The sequence below is a fragment of the Zeugodacus cucurbitae genome, chromosome X, assembly GCF_028554725.1.
Source record: "Zeugodacus cucurbitae isolate PBARC_wt_2022May chromosome X, idZeuCucr1.2, whole genome shotgun sequence".
NCBI lineage: Eukaryota > Metazoa > Arthropoda > Insecta > Diptera > Tephritidae > Zeugodacus > Zeugodacus cucurbitae.
The window spans coordinates 2,265,001-2,282,690 of record NC_071672.1 but is presented as its reverse complement, the minus strand read 5'-3'; the positions used below and the strand labels follow the sequence as shown (position 1 = coordinate 2,282,690).

At 45.6% G+C, this 17,690-nt stretch overlaps 1 non-coding gene and 1 pseudogene across 1 annotated transcript; both read left to right on the top strand.

The window, feature by feature from the left end:
• Positions 1-13,565: 13,565 nt before the first annotated feature.
• LOC128923172 (5.8S ribosomal RNA) lies at positions 13,566-13,744 on the top strand. Its single transcript, XR_008472207.1, has one exon. It is a non-coding gene; the product is annotated as a 5.8S ribosomal RNA (ribosomal RNA).
• Positions 13,745-16,523: 2,779 nt separating this feature from the next.
• LOC128923380 (large subunit ribosomal RNA) overlaps positions 16,524-17,690 on the top strand; it is a 3,728-nt pseudogene continuing 2,561 nt past the window's right edge.

Sequence of the window (17,690 nt, the reverse complement as noted above, 5' to 3'; positions counted from 1 at the left end):
TCGCGAGAGCGCATTAACCGACTGCTTGGGTGGTGACTGCTACAGAGCGAGTATACGTGTGAGTCAGCGTCTTCAGTGCGTTCAGTTGCACGCGCCTGGAGAGCAGCTGTTTCGGGTTTTACCTGAGCAGGTAGCTTCTGCGCCAGTGTTCGCCGGCGTAACAGCCTGCCTGGGGGTAGGCCGAAGGTGGGAATGGCTCCACCACGGAGGAGGAGGGTTAAGTCCTTCGCTGAAAGCGACGGGTCGGGCCCCATAACAGTGATGGTGGAAACGTCGGGTGATGAGGAGGTGAGGCCACCGGAGAGGTCTCCGCCGCGGAGGAGGGCGCGTTTGGGGTCGCCTCTGTTGGTTAGATCGGAGAACAGTGGGAGTGAGAGCGGTAGCGGAATAGGTGGCACCGTTGAAAAAGCGGTTGCTCGCCCCGCAGTTTCGGGTGCTGCTAAGCCGGCCGAGAGCGGCGGTAACAGCGGCACTGGGAAGGGCGTCGCGGACAAGGGCGTCGCGGATAAGGGCGTCGCTGATAAGGGCGTCGAAAAAGGGCGTTGCTAAAAAGAGCGTCGCGAAGGAGGGTTCGACGAAAGCCAGCTCGGGGAAGGAGGGAGGGAAACGTGAGGGTGGAGTGAATGGGGGTGTGGTTGGGGGAGGCGCTAAGTACGAGGCGCTCCTGATGACGGTAGTAACCAAAAATGCCCATGTTCGCGGTCAGGTTGACGCTCTAAGGGGGGGTTCTGGGGGATATATTGCCCAACCGAAGAGGTCGGTTGTGGGGTTGGCTCCGGCTGAGTCGGTGCGTGCGCCTCCAGCACCTGTGTTGGAGGCGATTGCTCCGGCATTGCCGAAGCCCGTATAGACGTGGTCGGTGGTTGTGCGCAGCAAGGCCCCGACGACTCCCTCTAAGGAAGTCATCAAAAAGGTGGTGAAAGAGGTGGGACCTTCCCTCGGAGTGCGAGTGCACGAGGTGAAGCCGATTAAGGGTGGTGGGGTGGTTATTCGCACCCCCTCTGTTTTAGAGAGGGAAAAGGTGGCGAATAATGCCAAATTCGGGGAGGTGGGATTGGATGTGACTGTGAACCGGAAGTTGGGTCCGCGGGTTGTGGTTCAGGGGTTCACACCGAAATCTCCCATGACGACTTCATGGAGGAGCTCTTTCGGTCGAACCTCCAGGACGTCAGCCCTGAGACACGAAAGTCGGATGTGCGGATGGTCAGTCGGCCCTGGAAGGTGGCCGCTGATGGTAGCACCAACGTTGTCCTTGAGGGTTCGGACAAATCAATGTCCACCCTCTTGGAAGCGGGAAGGTGCTACATAAAGTGGTTTTCCTTTAGGGTTCGACCGGATACCCCTGTTGCTGGCTGCTTCCGGTGTATGGGTTTTGACCATAGAGTGGCTGAGTGTAGGGCCAAATCAGATGTCTGTAGGAGGTGCGGTCAGGAAGGCCACAGAGCTGCCGGTTGCGTCAATGCACCCCATTGTCGCAACTGTGCATTTAAGGGTAGGCCAGCTGGGCATCTTATGATGTCCGCTGTCTGCCCCATATACTGTGGTGTTGCTGAGCGCGCCCTCGCAAGACACTGATGGGGGGTATCTTTCAGCTAAATTGTCAGGGATCGTATGCCGTGATTGCCTTACTCCAGGAGTCCTACACCACCAATGGTGTGGTTCGGGGTCTTCCTGGGGTTTTCAGGGTCTTTACGGACCTTGGGGGTAATGCCGCAATTGTTGTGACGGATCCAAACTACGATTGCGTAGTGTTGGATTCGTCGCAACAGGGGGTGTGTGTGGTGTTCCTAGAGCCCTACCTGGGCTACATGGATAAGCTACTACTACTGGGGAGTAGTAGCCCATTTATCCTAGGGTTGGATGCAAATGCCTCGTCCTCGATGTGGTTTAGTAAGGTATCCAGACATTCGTCTGGATATCAAAGCCACATCCGAGGCGAGGTATTGAGTGAATGGGTGGTGGCTAAGAGCCTCCACATTTTGAATGAGCCGAGTGAATGGTTTACGTTTGAGGGGCCTAAGGGCATGAGTGATATTGACTTAACGTTAATGAATGAGGCAGCAAGGAGAGCGTTTGACGTCAGTTGGGAGATTAGGGGAGGGTGGGGATTGAGTGACCATAATTTGATACAAATTATGGTTTCTCCGAAATCCCCACCCTCGGCGTACGTGGGTCCATTGCGGCGATGGCGTACCTCTGGTACTGACTGGAACTAAGGGAAGCGGTATTGGAAATACCGCTTAGTGAGTTTGAGGAACTGGGGGTGGACGAGCAAATTGCTCGGCTGTATGAGTTGGTCTGGTGTGTTAATGATAGGGTTTTCAGGAAGTATGAAAGTTCTAGGATTAGGAAAATTAATTGGTGGACGAATGAGTTAACCTTGAAGAGGAGGACTGTCCGGCGGTTGAGACGAAAGTTTCAGCGTGCTCGGCGGTCCAATTCGGATAGGTTATCCCAGATCAGATATGATTTTAATTGTGCGGTTAGGGAGTATAAGGATATGCTTGTGAGAATAAAAGAAGAGGAATGGAGGAGCTTTGTTGGGGAGAATAGGGACGACCCCTGGGGGGAGGTCTACAGGATCTGCAGGGGTCGTAAGAGGGAGGATATCACCTCTCTCCGCGTTGGTGACTCTGTGTTATCAACGTGGAGAGAGTGTGCGGAGGTTCTGTTAGGAGCGTTCTTTCCTAGGGCTGAGGTTCAGGCATCTCAAGCACAAGAGGTACCTGTTCCTCCACTAGAAGATGAGGAGTTGGGATACGCCTTTGGCCTGGTTAGGTCTAAACGGTCCCCAGGTTTTGATGGTTTGAACGGAGAGATGTGCAAAAGCTTGTGGAAGTTCATTCCGGAATACTTGGAGGCCATTTATAACAAGTGCGTATGGGAGGGATATTTTCCACGTGAGTGGAAAAGTGCCAGGGTCGTCCCTCTCCTGAAGTCCCCTGATAAGATCAGGAGTGATCCTCGTTCTTATCGGGGCATCAGCCTTCTTCCGGTGCTTGGAAAAGTACTGGAGAGGGTTATGGTGGAACGACTTCAGGAGCTAACGCGGGGTATGTGGTCGGATAGGCAGTATGGGTTCAGGAAAGGACGCAGTGTGGAAGATGCGTGGATGTATGTGCAGAATGTTGTTAGGGAGAATGTCAACAAGTATGTCCTCGGCATATTTGTTGACTTCAAGGGGGCATTCGATTATCTGATCTGGGATCGAGTCATAGAACGGTTAGAGGAACTTGGCTGTCCGGAAATTAGTCTCTGGCGAAGCTATTTTTCGGACAGAAAAGCCTCTATCGTTGGAATGAATGGGAGTGTGGAGATTGGAGTGACTCGTGGCTATCCGCAGGGATCCATTTGTGGTCCATATATATGGAACCTCATGATGGACTCTCTGCTTGGGCAGCTCGAACCACTCTGTAAGTGTTGTGCGTATGCGGACGACCTTCTTCTCCTTGTTGAAGGTCGCTCAAGGCGTGAGTTGGATCGGGTGGGAGGACAATTTTTGGAAATTGTCCACAACTGGGGGATAAGTGTGGGTGTAGACATCTCGATGGACAAAACGGTGACAATGCTTTTAAAAGGCAGACTGTCACCGGGGCGTCCACCGGTTGTAAGAGTGAATGGGGTCGGCATCAGGTATGTGACGCAAGTCAAGTACCTGGGGTTGACCATGAGTGAAAGAATGTGTTTTACTCCACACTTGGTGAGTGTGAAGGTGCGACTGCAGGCGGTCGTAGGTAAGGTTATGCGCGTTTTACGGAGTGATTGGGGCCTCGGACGTCGTGCTGTTCGCACCATATACCGCGGCTTGTTTGTGGCCTGTGCCACTTATGGAGCTGCTGTATGGTGGCGAACTGTCACGACGGTCTTCGGTCGCCGAAAGCTCCTCTCCGTCCAGCGTTGCATGATGCTCGCCTGTCTGCCTGTATGTCGCACCGTTTCTACGGATGCGTTGCAGGTGTTACTAGGTGCGCCCCCTCTTGACCTGGTTGTCATGCAGCGTGCTGTATCATTCAGGTTAAGAAGGGGTCTGAGTGTGTCATTGCTGCGGAATGATTTGATTTCCGATGATGATGTGGAGAGGGAGGGATATCTAGGGAGCAAGAGGCTTCTAGATGATAGGGTCAGGTGTAGGTGGCAAGACCGTTGGGACAGTAGTCTCAATGGTCGGGTGACTTATGAGTACATCCGGGACGTTAGGTATGTAGAAGGAAACCCAGACTTCAGATTTTGTCTAAGTCTGGGTTTCCTACTTACGGGGCATGGGCCTCTTAATGCATTCTTGCATAAGAGGCACCTTGCAGATAGTCCAGAGTGTATGTGTGGGGCGTGTGTTGAGGATTGGGTGCATGTTATAGCGGAATGCCCGATGTACTCAGACATTAGGGACCTTGGGGGTATGGGGATTAGTTGGACTGATGGACGGATATATGTTATGGTGTGATCTCCACTAGTCGGAATGCCGAACAGTTAGGGTCGTTTGAAAGATTAGCGCGCGTGTTGTTCAGGCGGCGAATTCAATTGGCTGAAGACCGGGGTTAGCTTCTGGTATGAAAGGTGTATGAATTGGATGAGAGAATGGGATTCAATCCCTGGTCACCAGTCCAGAGCTGTATGGAAGCTCAACTGGTAGTAGTTTCGGCTACGAGGTCTGACCGGAGACTTAATTCTGGTACCACGGGGAGCAGGAGCCCTTGGAGTTCGCTCCAACCTGCTCATGCGGACTGGCCCCTCGGGGAGTATCGTGGTGGTTGTGGTTCAATACCCGAATGCGGGGAGAGTGACATTTGTCACTCAATGTGGAGTTGCACTGCAACCGGGTGCCGGACCCAAAGTACGGCAGAGGTTTTAGATAGGCCTCGAACCTCACCAAGGTGGTTAGTGTGTCCATTCCACACGCCAATTGGTACTGAATAATGCTTTGCATTTTTCGGGGCGCTGATCATCGCATTGATTTGATCCGCTGCGCTTTTGAGCACCGTGAGGTAAGGCCGTCGTCGGCAGGTACTCACGTTAATATTGGCTTTAGATGTCCCTATCTGCGAGTTGTTTGTAGAACCTCGAAGTGAACGGACGTGTTTGCGCATCATTGAGAGTTTTTAAAAGCGATTTTAAAAGTATTTTTCAGTATTTCTGAAAGTGATAAAATTTTTCGGTTTTTCCGGTCTGTCGGTAGCCTGTAGTGAAATAGACACAGTAAGCAGGTACGTGAGGGATTATACACATCGTGTGTATTCCCAAAAGTGTGTAAGGATAGCGGCTTAGGCCATTAACGTACTGTGTATTAGTGAACGAAGTGTGGGATTTCCCAGCAGTGCGGGTATAGCGGCATCTGCCATTAACAAACCCTTGTACAGTGCAGGTAGTGGAAGTGCGGTTGTCTGTATTGTGCGTTAGTGTTGTGTAGGAGAAATGCCTCCACCACGGAGGAGAGGGGCAAAAGCCCCAGCGGAGAGCGAAGACTCCGGGCTACAACATCCGGGTAGGGGGCAACAGGGGGGGTAAAGGGGGTGTTATTGGGGTTGAGGGCCATGTTACGGCGATGAAAGCCGTAACAGCCCAGTTGAACGAGGTTGTGTTCGGGGCGAAAAGCCTCGAAGTCACAACGATGAAGGAACTCGTAGGGATCGCCTCTAAATATGAGGAGATCCTTATGAGTGTCCTGACGGAAAATGCTCATCTTCGTGGGCAAATTGAGGGTTTGAAGGGTGGTATTGGGACATCTTCTGTCCCTCGGAGCACAGCAGGGGCGGCTGCTGCTGCTCCCTCGGCGCCTGCCCCTCCAGCACCCGTGCTGGAGGCAATTGCGCCGACGGTGAGGAAACCAGTGGAAACCTGGTCGGTTGTGGTGAGGAGCAAGGCTCCTGTGACTTCCTCAAAGGAAGTCATAAATAAGGTTGTTAAGGAGGTGGGTCCTTCACTGGGTGTTCGTGTCCATGATGTGAAGTCAATCAAGGGGGGTGGCGTAGTGATACGCACTCCCTCTGTTGCTGAGAGGGAGAAAGTGGCGAGCAACGCCAAATTCGGTGAGGTAGGGTTGGACGTTAGCGTCAATAAAAAGTTGGGGCCCAGGGTCGTGGTACAGGGAGTACACACGGAAATATCCCATGAAGAATTCATGGAGGAGCTGTTTCGGCTGAACCTTCGGGAGTTCAGCCCAGAGTCCAAAAAGACGGACGTGAGGATGGTCAGTCGCCCCTGGAAGGTGGCGTCAATGCCCCCCATTGTCGCAACTGTGCATTTAAAGGAAGGCCAGCTGGACATCTCATGATGTCGGCTGCCTGTCCGATTTACTGTGGGGTTGTCGGACGTGCTCTCGCCAGACATTAATGGGTGAGATTTTTCAATTAAATTGCCAGAATTCTTATGCAGTTATGTGCGAGTTAGGGAGTTGCATGATAGAGGCTGGGTGCAGCATCGCCTTACTCCAGGAGCCATACGCCACCAATTTTGGAATGGTAAGTGGTCTTCCTGGGGGTTTCAGGGTCTACACGGACCTTAGGTGTAATGCTGCAATAGTTGTGACTGACCCAAGCTATGACTGCATAGTTTTGGATTCGTCACAAGAGGGTGTATGTGTTTCTGTAGAGGGGGTGTTCGGTAGACTGATTGTTGCTAGCATGTATTGTAAGTTTAGGGAACCTATAGAGCCTTATCTGCGATACATGGATAACCTACTACTCCTTGCGAGTGGTAGCCCATTTATCCTAGGGATGGATGCGAATGCCACGTCCTCGATGTGGTTTAGCAAGTTTTCTCTATGGGCGCACAGATATCGGAGCCACATTCGGGGTCGGGCATTAAGCGAATGGATGGCCGCTAACAGCCTCCACATCCTAAATGAGCCAAGCGTGTGGTACACATTTCATGGTCCTAGAGGGGGGAGCGACATTGACGTGTCCTTGATCAATGAGGCAGCAAATAGGGCGTTCAGTTTTAGGTGGGAGATTATGGGAGGGTGGGGATTGAGCGATCATAATTTGATTAAAATTATGGTTACTCCTAATTCCCCTCCCTCGACGCATGCAAGTCCATTGCGGCGATGGCGTACCTCTGGTATCGACTTGAACCAATATGGACAGTGTGTTAGGGAAGCGGTATTGGACATACCGCTTAGTGAGTTTGAAAATCTGGGGGTGGACGAGCAAATTGCTCGGTTGTACGAATTGGTCTGGGGAGTGAACGATAGGTTGTTGAAGAAATATAAGGATTTTAGGGTTAGGAAAATAAAGTGGTGGACGCAGGAATTAACCCTGAAGAGGAGGGCTGTCCGGCGATTGAGACGGAAGTTTCAACGCGCTCGGCGGTCAAATTCGGATAGGTTGGCCCAGATTAGGAACGATTTTAGTTGTGCGATGCATGAGTATAAGGCCATGCTAATTAAAATCAAAGAAGAGGAGTGGAGGGGGTTCGTTAATGAGCATAGGGATGACCCCTGGTGTCAGGTCTTAAGGATTTGTAGGGGTCGTAGGAGGGAGGACATCACTTCTCTTCGTGTTGATGACACCGTGTTATCAACTTGGAGTGAGTGTGCAGGGGTTCTGTTAGGAGCATTCTTTCCTAGGGCTGAGGAGCTGGCACCTCTTGCACAAGAGGTACCGGTTCCTCCACTTGATGATGGGGAGTTGGGATATGCCTCTAGCCTGGTTAGGTCTAAACGGTCCCCAGGTCTTGATGGTTTGAACGGAGAGTTGTGCAAAAGCTTGTGGAAGTTCATTCCGGAATACTTGGAGGTCATTTACGATAAGTGCATTTGTGAGGGGTATTTTCCACGTGAGTGGAAAAGTGCTAGGGTTGTTCCTCTCCTGAAGTCACCTGATAAGATTAGGAGTGATCCACGATCTTATCGGGGCATCAGTCTTCTTCCAGTGCTGGGTAAAGTACTGGAGAGGGTTATGGTGGAACGGCTTCAGGAGCTAACGCGGGATTTGAGGTCGGATAGGCAGTATGGCTTTAGGAAGGGACGTAGTGTAGAGGACGCCTGGATGTATGTTCAGCGTGCTGTCCGGGAGAATGCCAACAAATATGTCCTTGGCATATTTGTCGATTTCAAGGGGGCATTTGATTACCTAATCTGGAATCGGGTGATTCAACGATTGGAGGAACTTGGCTGTCCGGAAATTAGTCTCTGGCAGAGCTACTTTTCGGACAGAAAAGCCTCCATCGTAGGAATGAATGGTAGCGCGGACATTAGGGTAGAACGAGGCTGCCCACAGGGATCCATCTGTGGTCCATATATTTGGAACCTAATGATGGACTCTCTGCTTGGCCAACTTGAAACGCTTTGTGGTTGTTGTGCATATGCAGACGACCTTCTGCTCCTAGTTGACGGTCGTTCACGATTGGAGTTAGAACGAAAGGGTGAACGACTGTTAGGAATTGTTCACAATTGGGGTATAGGTGTGGGGGTTGACGTATCGATTGACAAGACGGTGACAATGCTCTTGAAAGGCATACTGTCATCGGCTCGTCCACCGATTATCCGAATGAATGGGGTCAATATCAGGTATGTGACGCAAGTCAAATATCTGGGATTGACCATCGGCGAAAGCATGTGTTTCAACCCTCACTTGGTTTACGTGGAGGAGCGATTGTTAGGAATTGCCGGCAAGATCAAGCGCGTGTTAAGGAGTGATTGGGGTCTCGGACGTCGTGCGGTTCGCACTATATATAGTGGCTTATTTGTGGCCTGTGCCACATATGGAGCCGCTATATGGTGGGAATTAGCATCAAAGGTCAGGGGTCGCCAAAAACTTCTTTCCATACAACGTCGCTGATAAGGGCGTCGCGAAAAAGGGCGTTGCTAAAAAGAGCGTCGCGAAGGAGGGATCGACGAAAGTCAGCTCGGGGAAGGAGGGAGGGAAACGTGAGGGTGGAGTTAATGGGGGTGTGGTTGGGGGAGGCGCTATCAGCCATGTTGCTGCCATGAAGGCAGTGACGGCGGAATTAAACGCATTGGTGTTTGGGGTTAAAGACTTTGAGGTCACTACTGCGAAGGGGCTGATGGAGCTTGCCTCGAAGTACGAGGCGCTTCTGATGACGGTAGTAACCGAGAATGCCCATCTTCGCGGTCAGGTTGACGCTCTCAGGGGGGTTGTGGGGGATCTATTCCCCAATCGAAGAGGTCGGTTGTGGGTTTGGCTCCGGCTGAGTCGGTGCGTGCGCCTCCAGCGCCAGTGTTGGATGCGATTGCTCCGGCATTGCCGAAGCCGGTTGAGACTTGGTCGGTGGTGGTGAGAAGCAAGGCCCCGACCACCTCCTCTAAGGAGGTGATTAAGAAGGTCGTGAAGGAGGTGGGACCTTCCTTCGGAGTGCATGTACACGAGGTGAAGCCGATTAAGGGTGGTGGGGTGGTTATTCGCACCCCCTCTGTTTTAGAGAGGAAAAAGGTGGCGAATAATGCCAAGTTCGGGGAGGTGGGGTTGGATGTGAGTGTGAACCGGAAGTTGGGTCCGCGGGTTGTGGTTCAGGGGGTTCACACCGAAATCTCCCATGATGACTTCATGGAGGAGCTCTTTCGGTTGAACCTTCAGGACATCAGCCCTGAGGCACGAAAGTCAGATTTGCGGATGGTCAGTCGGCCCTGGAAGGTGGCTGCTGATGGTAGCACCAACGTTGTCCTTGAGGGGTCGGACAAATTAATGTCCGCCCTTTTGGAGGCGGGAAGGTGCTACATAAAGTGGTTCTCCTTCAGGGTTCGACCGGATAGCCCAGTTGCTGGCTGCTTCCGGTGTATGGGTTTTGACCATAGAGTGGCTGAGTGTAGGGCCAAATCAGATGTTTGTAGGCGGTGCGGTCAAGAAGGACATAGAGCTGCCGGTTGTGGCAATGCCCCCCATTGTCGCAACTGTGCATTTAAGGGTAGACCAGCTGGGCATCTTATGATGTCAGCTGTCTGCCCGATTTACTGTGGCGTTGTTGGGCGTGCCCTCTCCAGACACTGATGGGGGGGATTTTTCAGCTTAATTGTCAGGGGTCGTATGCCGTTATGTGTGAGTTGGGGGGTTGTATGATTGAGGGGGGGTGTGGCATTGCCTTACTTCAGGAGCCTTACGCCACCAATGGTGTGGTTCGGGGTCTTCCTGGAGGTTTTAGGGTCTTTACGGACCTTGGGGTTAATGCTGCAATAGTTGTGAATGATTCCGGCTACGATTGTGTAGTCTTGGATTCGTCACAACAGGGGGTGTGTGTGTCTATAGAGGGGGAGTTCGGTAGAATGATTGTCGCTAGTTTGTATTGCAAATTTAGCGAGCCCCTAGAGCCCTACCTGGGCTATATGGATAAGTTACTACTTCTGGCGAGTGGTAGCCCATTAGTCCTAGGGTTGGATGCGAATGCCTCGTCCTCGATGTGGTTTAGTAAGGTATCCAGACATTCGTCTGGATATCAAAGCCACGTTCGAGGTGAGGTAATGAATGAATGGGTGTTGGCTAAGGGCCTTCACATTCTGAATGAGCCGAGTGAGTGGTATACGTTTGATGGGCCTAGGGGTGTGAGTGATATTGACGTGACGCTTATGAATGAGGCAGCAAGTAGAGTGTTTGATTTTAAGTGGGAGGTTAGAGGAGGGTGGGGTCTGAGTGATCATAATTTGATCCAAATTGTGGTTGCTCCTCGTTCCCCTCCTTTGGTGTGTGTGAGTCCATTGCGGCGACATCTCGATGGACAAAACGGTGACAATGCTTTTAAAAGGCAGACTGTCACCGGGGCGTCCACCGGTTGTCCGAGTGAATGGGGTCGGCATCAGGTATGTGACGCAAGTCAAGTACCTGGGGTTGACCATGAGTGAAAGAATGTGTTTTACTCCACACTTGGTGAGTGTGAAGGTGCGACTGCAGGCGGTCGTAGGTAAGGTTATGCGCGTTTTACGGAGTGATTGGGGCCTCGGACGTCGTGCTGTTCGCGCCATATACCGCGGCTTGTTTGTGGCCTGTGCCACTTATGGAGCTGCTGTATGGTGGCGAACTGCCACGACGGTCTTCGGTCGCCGAAAGCTCCTCTCCGTCCAGCGTTGCATGATGCTCGCCTGTCTGCCTGTATGTCGCACCGTTTCTACGGATGCGTTGCAGGTGTTACTAGGTGCGCCCCCTCTTGACCTGGTTGTCATGCAACGTGCTGTATCAGTCAGGTTAAGAAGGGGTCTGAGTGTGTCATTGCTGCGGAATGATTTGATTTCCGATGATGATGTGGAGAGGGAGGGATATCTAGGGAGCAAGAGGCTTCTAGATGATAGGGTCAGGTGTAGGTGGCAAGAACGTTGGGACAGTAGTCTCAATGGTCGGGTGACTTATGAGTACATCTGGGACGTTAGGTATGTAGAAGGAAACCCAGACTTCAGATTTTGCCTAAGTCTGGGTTTCCTGCTTACGGGGCATGGGCCTCTTAATGCATTCTTACATAAGAAGCACCTTGCAGATAGTCCAGAGTGTATGTGTGGGGCGTGAGTTGAGGATTGGGTGCATGTTATAGCGGAATGCCCGATGTACTCAGACATTAGGGACCTTGGGGGTATGGGGATTAGTTGGACTGATGGACGGTTAGATGTTAGTGGTGTGATCTCCACTAGTCGGAATGCCGAACAGTTAGGGTCGTTTGACCGGTTAGCTTCTGGTATGAAAGGTGTATGAATTGGATGAGAGAATGGGATTCAATCCCAGGTCACCAGTCCAGAACTGTATGAAAGCTCAACTGGTAGTAGTTTCGGCTACGAGGTCTGACCGGAGACTTAATTCTGGTACCACGGGGAGCAGGAGCCCTTGGAGTTCGCTCCAACCTGCTCATGCGGACTGGCCCCTCGGGGAGTATCGTGGTGGTTGTGGTTCAATACTAATTAATACAATGTATTTTTTATATATTCCTCCTATTTAAACCTGCTTCAGTGCTCTTCATCGAGTGTTGTTGTGGGCCGGTACAATTACTTTGAACAAATTAGAGTGCTTAAAGCAGGCTCCAAATGCCTGAATATTTTGTGCATGGAATAATGAAATAAGACCTCTGTTCTACTTTCATTGGTTTTTAGATCAAGAGGTAATGATTAATAGAAGTAGTTTGGGGGCATTAGTATTACGACGCGAGAGGTGAAATTCTTGGACCGTCGTAAGACTAACTTAAGCGAAAGCATTTGCCAAAGATGTTTTCATTAATCAAGAACGAAAGTTAGAGGTTCGAAGGCGATCAGATACTGCCCTAGTTCTAACCATAAACGATACCAGCTAGCAATTGGGTGTAGCTACTACTATTGCTCTCTCAGGCGCTTCCCGGGGGAAGTATGGTTGCAAAGCTGAAACTTAAAGGAATTGACGGAAGGGCACCACCAGGAGTGGAGCCTGCGGCTTAATTTGACTCAACACGGGAAAACTTACCAGGTCCGAACATAAGCGTGTAAGACAGATTGATAGCTCTTTCTCGAATCTATGGGTGGTGGTGCATGGCCGTTCTTAGTTCGAGGAGTGATTTGTCTGGTTAATTCCGATAACGAACGAGACTCAAATATATTAAATAGATGCTTTCAGGATTATGGTGTTGAAGCTTATATAGCCTTCATTCATGAGTTCATCTTGAATGTGCAAGTGTTTGAATGTGTTTATATAAGTGGAGCCGTACCTGTTGGTTTGTCCCATTATAAGGACACTAGCTTCTTAAATGGACAAATTGCGTCTAGCAGTAACGAGATTGAGCAATAACAGGTCTGTGATGCCCTTAGATGTCCTGGGCTGCACGCGCGCTACAATGAAAGTATCAACGTGTATTTCCTAGACCGAGAGGTCCGGGTAAACCGCTGAACCACTTTCATGCTTGGGATTGTGAACTGAAACTGTTCACATGAACTTGGAATTCCCAGTAAGTGTGAGTCATTAACTCGCATTGATTACGTCCCTGCCCTTTGTACACACCGCCCGTCGCTACTACCGATTGAATTATTTAGTGAGGTCTCCGGACGTGATCACTGGGACGCCTTTTGTTTCATGGTTGTTTCGCAAAAGTTAACCGAACTTGATTATTTAGAGGAAGTAAAAGTCGTAACAATGTTTCCGTAGGTGAACCTGCGGAAGGATCATTATTGTGTTCCTATCCGTAAATATTATAAAAAAAAAAAACAAACAAACAAACAAAAAAAGAATAAAAAAGAAAAATTATTTTCTTTTTTTTCTTTTCATTCATTTATTTGAATGTTTTTCTTTTTTTTCTTTTTTTTTTGTACTCCTTGTATTGTAGTATAATGAAAATTATATCGCATACATTGTATTTGAACACAACAAACCTTTAAACATATATAGTTGTACTTATTATTTATAAAAATAATATAAATGATAAGTTAATTTGTTCTCATTAACGTATAATTCCTTAAAAATTTATAGAAATTAAATAAAATGTAATAAAAAAGGAATTACTGTTTTTGTTGGACTAAGACATGCGCAACTTGTAAATGTTTGGGTTGAAAATTACAATTTATTGAAAGATGTTTTAAAATAATTTATATAATATACGAAAACGAAATGTAATATAATTGTTATTCTTTCAATAAATTAAAAACTCTTGACATTAAATTAAAATAAACAAAAAATTATCACTCTAAGCGGTGGATCACTCGGCTCATGGGTCGATGAAGAACGCAGCTAACTGTGCGTCATCGTGTGAACTGCAGGACACATGAACATCGACATTTTGAACGCATATTGCAGTCCATGCTGTTATGTACTTTAATTAATTTTAAAGTGCTGCTTGGACTACATATGGTTGAGGGTTGTAAGACTATGCTCAATTAGTTGCTTATTCTTTTAGTCAATTAAAAGAATTTAAGCACATGGTATATTACTGGATTGTATTTTTCAATCCATAATATTAATAGTGTTAAGACTAGCTGTGTCAAATATTTCTTACCGCTGGTGGGGGAAAATAAGTGATAGTCTAGCCTAATTGAGAAATTATTTCATTCTAGTTTTATTTTCATTTTGTCATCGCTTAAATACAATTTTTAAATATATCTTAAGTAGCTAATTATATATGCATGTGTGTATGTCTATATGTATATTTTATATGTTGCACGATAAGGGGTTATTTCAAATGCACACATGCAATTGTCCAAATGTATTTTTATAACCAATAGGTTATCTTGTGCATACATATAAATATGTTTGTTTATTAATAGTTGAGTGTATGCGTGTTGCATATAGATGCATGCGTGCCTCATATAAATGTATGTGTGTTGCATATAGATGCATGCGTGCCTCATATAAATGTATGTGTGTTGCATGTATGTGTGCAACATATAATGTATGCTTGTTGCATATTAATGCATATATGTTTATGTGTTTATTTATGTATACAAATTTATGTTTTATATGTAGCTCCTCGGATTTGCTAAGGCATAAAAGAATGCATGTTCAATGTTATTTGAACATATTGCCGAGGTAAAGAAATTATTATATAAAATATTGATATTGGATTGATGTCGCTTTGCATTTTATATATTTGTATGTTGATTGAAGTGATGTCTTCGAATGTTGTAGTACAGTAGTTGGTGTCCCCGCATTTTAATAACGTTGAAAGTTTGCATGTTTGATCGGTAACGCTAGCTTCCCACATTTCTCCAAAATGTGGGTCTGCCGGAGGAGAAAAATGCCAGGTTATTTGCTCATTGGCGAGAATATTGCTCTCGACTTCTTGATCTCCAGTTTCAGCTTTTTCATTTTTGATTTTATGTATGTCTACATCTGAGGTTTCAACCGCATCAGTTGATTTTTCCTCAGAAGTAGGGTGTTCAGTAGTCTCTTCCTTTTCAATTTTATTTGCTTCTTCTTGTAATTCTGTAATTTTGTTTTCGTTCCTTTCTTCCTCTTCTTCTTCTTCTACTTTAATATTTTTAACTAATTCATTTGCAGAAGATAAAGAAAATTTTGCAATTATTATAAAATCTTCTTCTTCTACTTTCTTATCTTCAACTAATTTAGTTGGTCTCTTCTTAGTTTTAGAAAATAGATTGAGATTTGGAAGGATTATAAATTCTTCTTCTTCTGAATCACTTGTTTTAACAAATTTAGTTCGTTCAACTTCAGAAGATAGGTTTGGAGATAGGTTTAATTTATTTTTTAAATTTGGAATATTTATCAATTCCTCTTTTTCTTTTTGTATTGGTTTTGTTTTAACCAGCTTTGTTGTGGTAGATGAAGAGAATTTTGGAATTATTATAAATTCTTTATCCAAATTACTTCGAAAAGTATTTTTTGGCTCTTCTTGTTGTGATTGTCGATTAAAATAACAAAGCTCTTGAAAAAATTCATCACCTATTTGATCATATATGATTTCAATTTCTTCATTGAAATCTAATTCGTTTTTCATCTTCTGAATATCATTGTATAATGATTGCAAATAGCTTAGTTGATAATTCTTTATCGTTAATTCTAAACTTAGATTTTCCATTTTATTTTTGAAGGTTTCAATTTTCCTCATGATCATGGACGTTTTTCGATCCAGATATTGGTATTTAGGTTCAGTCTTCCACATTTTGTAGAACCTTATTGCCATATTCTCGCGACAAAAATTGTTGTTTTTATATTGTTAATATGCGGGAATATGCACCCGTCTTACAATTATTATTTTATTTTGCCTGAATTATAAACAGGGCTTTAATGTTGCCTGTGTAAATAACAGGTCTTTTTATTTTGCCTGTGTAAATAACAGGGCTTTTTATTTTGCCTGTCTAACTAACAGGGCTTTTTATGGTGCCTGTATAAATAACAGGACTTTTTATTTCGCCTGTATGACTAACAGGGCTTATATTTTGCCTGTATTAAATTCAGGACTTTTGTTTTGGCTGAGCTCTTTCATAGGCTCGATAGGACCAATGTAAGAAACATCCGGCCTACCAATTTTTATAAAACAATGTAGTTTCTAACAAACCTTACCGCTGGTGGGGGGCAATGATAGACTTGCATTGAGTGAGAATTTAATTCATTCTCAAATGTTAAAACTAGCTATGTCAAATATTTCTTACCGCTGGTGGGGGAAAATAAGTGATAGTCTAGCCTTATTGAGAAATTATTTCATTCTAGTTTTATTTTCATTTTGTCATCGCTTAAATACAATTTTTAAATATATCTTAAGTAGCTAATTATATATGTATGTGCGTATGTCTATATGTATATTTTATATGTTGCACGATAAGGGGTTATTTCAAATGCACACATGCAATTGTCCAAATGTATTTTTATAACCAATAGGTTATCTTGTGCATACATATAAATATGTTTTTTTATTAATAGTTGAGTGCATGCGTGTTGCATATAGATGCATGCGTGCCTCATATAAATGTATGTGTGTTGCATGTATGTGTGCAACATATAATGTATGCTTGTTGCATATTAATGCACATATGTTTATGTGTTTATTATGTATACAAATTTATGTTTTATATGTAGCTCCTCGGATTTGCTAAGGCATAAAAGAATGCATGTTCAATGTTATTTGAACAAATAGCATAAAAAGAAATATAGAAAATATATTCTTGAACACCTCATATTTGAACGAAATTTTATAATAAATAAGAATCTTAGTATTCCCAAAAACAATAAAATTTCAATATTATTTCAAATAATATATACATTTAGAGGAACGTCTAGCATAAAATATTATTACTAATAGTGTGCATTTTTTTCATATAAGGACATTGTAATCTATTAACATAATAAAATATTTATCAAAAGATCATTGGTGTTAAGTTTATTCAAATTAATTTGCTTTTAGCTTATTAACATAGAATAAATACTGATGATTTGATAAAGTGTTGATAGATTTTACATATATAATGCTTAAATTCTTTTGAATTTTACAATAATATTATTATCATTGATTTTAATATTAATTGTATGCATTTATATGATTAACAATGCGAAAGATTCAGGATACCTTCGGGACCCGTCTTGAAACACGGACCAAGGAGTCTAACATATGTGCAAGTCATTGGGTTATATTAAACCTAATGGCGAAATTAACTTAACTTTTATATAATGGGATTAATTTTTAGTGAAATATTTTACTATTAATTCAATCCCGGGGCGTTCCATATAGTTATGTATAATGATAATTTATTATTATTTATACCTCTAACTGGAGCGTACCTTGAGCATATATGCTGTGACCCGAAAGATGGTGAACTATACTTGATCAGGTTGAAGTCAGGATAAACCCTGATGGAAGACCGAAACAGTTCTGACGTGCAAATCGATTGTCAGAATTGAGTATAGGGGCGAAAGACCAATCGAACCATCTAGTAGCTGGTTCCCTCCGAAGTTTCCCTCAGGATAGCTGGTGCATTTAAATATTATGTAAAATAATCTTATCTGGTAAAGCGAATGATTGGAGGCCTTAGAGTCGAAACGACCTTAACCTATTCTCAAACTTTAAATGGGTAAGAACCTCACCTTTCTTGATATGAAGGTTGAGGTTATGATATAATGTGCCCAGTGGGCCACTTTCGGTAAGCAGAACTGGCGCTGTGTCATGAACCAAACGTAATGTTACGGTGCCCAAATTAACAACTCATGCAGATACCATGAAAGGCGTTGGTTGCTTAAAACAGCAGGACGGTGGACATGGAAGTCGTAATCCGCTAAGGAGTGTGTAACAACTCACCTGCCGAAGCAACTAGCCCTTAAAATGGATGGCGCTTAAGTTGTATACCTATACATTACCGC